A 2,677-nucleotide genomic window follows, 5' to 3' on the forward strand; every position below is an offset into this window, starting at 1 on the left:
TTTACAGAATTATGTTTACTATTGTGTCCCCCACTCCCATTCGTATGTTGAAGTCCCAGTTCCTCAGAATGCAACCTCAGAGGAGAGAGGGTCTTACAGAGGTAATGCAAATTAAAATGAGCTAATGAGGATAGGCCCTAGTCTAAAATGACGGTTGTCTTTAGAAAAGGGGGACATTTACACACAGAGACCGGTATATGGGGATAACATCCCATGACCATGAAGATGTCCATCACAAGCCAAGAGAGGCCTGGAACAGATCCTTCCCTCACAGCCCCAAAAGGAACGGACGCTGCTGACACCTTGTGTTTGGACTTCTAGCTTCTAGAGCTGTGAGACGGTATGCTTCTATTGTTAGGCAACCGGAGCAAAATACTGCCACAGCATCCGTGCCTCATCTGCTGTGCCCCAGGGGCGCTGAGCTGCCCTGAGCCAGGGTGGCTGGTCTCACAGAGAGCACATTCAGCTGGCAGAAGGTGTGTGTGTGGGGGGGAGTCACACATGTTCAAGCCTGTCTCAGCTGCCCGTGGCAGACCTTCTCTAAAGTCCCACTGGACAGAACTGGGTCATGTTCTAGCTGCAGGCAGTGCGGGGAAAGACCTCTGCTTCAGCAAACGGCTGGGTGCTCTCTGTGTTGAAGGCTCTTTCCCGTAACACAGCCACTCAGCATCATCAAACTGGTTCATCAGTTGTGTCCAGGGATATGTGGGCCTCACCTTTCTGGTGCCTGGTTCAACAAAGAACGTCAGGTAGCCAGCCATCTTTGACCAGATGATTCATCAATTGTGCTCTTTCCGCGGGTCAGTCTCTCTTCTAGCTCTTAGGGGTACAGACTTGAAGGAGACAGAAAAGGTCCCTATTTCATGGTGCTCACTGCAGTGGTAGGGGACAGGCAAAGAGACAAAGACTAGTTAAGTCCTCCTGGGAGGCTTCTTTCGGTGGGGTGGTCAGCACTCTGAGAAGTGGTCAGTTAAACTGAGAGCTGAGAGACAGCCACGTCAGTGCTTCCACATGGCAAGAAAAAACTGGAAGAAGCCAGCTGGGAATTCTACAAATTTAAGTATTATTAGAAGCTTTTTTTCTTGGAAAATCTCAAGGTTAATAAATTCCAGTAAATTCCAATTTTGCAATCAGATTAAGCAATGGGAGATTCTGCCCCTTGGTATGAATTTGGCACATGAGGACACAAATGCTCAGATCTTGGTTGGTGCTGGCTTTTCCCTCCTTTGCAAACCAAGGTCAGTTGTCCAGAACTTTGTAGATCTCTGGCCAGTTTCTATATAGGTCCCAGTAAACGCTCTCTCATATTATACAGCTGATTAAAATGCACAAGTGAAATAAAGTACCCAAAGAAGTTTCCCTGCTTCCAGGACCACTCCAGAATGCCTCTGAAAGGTGGACCCTCACCAGCTTGTTTACCTTCACCAGTTTGTGACATGCATCAACTCTACAGCTAGGATGCTGTGACTGTCTTCAAGTGTAATCTCTCTACTTTTTTTTTTTTTTTTTTTGAATGGGCCCTTAATACCTATTGGCATGGAATCTTCCTTTCTGGTGTTTGCAACTCTAGGGTTCTCTGGATGTAGAGTCCCCTTCGGGCAAAATGATTCCACTCCTAACAACTTTCACACTCTCAAGAAGAGAAGAAAACCCCAAACAAAGGTCAAATCGATCTTGTTTCTTTATGTGTCTGCAGAAAGGCTCTGTTTTTGAGCAGGGACAGCCTACTACTCTGACATGTGACACCTAACATCCTCACACATCTGCCTCCCTGGCTTTAAGGAAAAACAATCCAGTTCTAGTTCCTAAACACTCTCCCCCCTGGGTTGTCCAGCACTGTCCCCAAACACTCCAACCCCCAAGACAGTACACTGCTCATTCCCTCTCTCTTTTTTCCCCACCAAATATTTTCTTTTTTCCTACTCCCTCATTCCCCTCTGGCTTTTCAAGGTTGGTCTCTTGTTGGTAGAGTGTCTACTGGTGGGATCAAGGTCATCTTAACCCACATTAAAAAAAGGCATTTAAAAACACGGAGAGGGATTCCCTGGTGGCACAGTGGTTGAGGGTCCGCCTGCCGATGCAGGGGACACGGGTTCGTTCCTGGTCCAGGAAGATACTACATGCAGCGGAGCGGCTGGGCCCGTGAGCCGTGGCCGCTGAGCCTGCGCGTCCGGAGCCTGTGCTCTGCAATGGGAGGGGCCGCAACAGTGAGACGCCCGCGGACCGCAAAAAAAAAGAAAGAAAGAAAGAAAACAAAAAAACACGGGGAAGTGTTCTCACTTCATTCCAGTTCTCTGAACTAGAGTATCCAAGAGCAGTTTCTGCTTTTCCAGTGAGTGTTCGAAAATTCTAGCTTATTTGCCTTCTGGAGAGAAAACTGTGCACCTCAAATATCCTGTGAGAGGCCTTGTGTTATTTTTGAGAACCCAGTGAAGCTTTCAGGTACACAAAAGCCCTCCCGGAACACTACAGGACTCCTGTCTGGAAGCCTGTGGGGAGGCAAAACGGTGTTTCTAACGACTATTTTCCATTTGCTATCGGTTCTGCCGTGAAGTTTCTGCTAAAACCTCTCACTGTGCTTTAGGGAAGGCGAACGCTTCCTACCTGCTGGCCAGAGCGGGGACTCGCCCTCCAGGAGGGGGAGGGAAGGAGGGGGAGGGAGGGGATGGAGGAGGGG

Source organism: Lipotes vexillifer, unplaced genomic scaffold (assembly GCF_000442215.2).
Source record: "Lipotes vexillifer unplaced genomic scaffold, Lipotes_vexillifer_v1.1 scaffold439, whole genome shotgun sequence".
Lineage (NCBI taxonomy): Eukaryota > Metazoa > Chordata > Mammalia > Artiodactyla > Lipotidae > Lipotes > Lipotes vexillifer.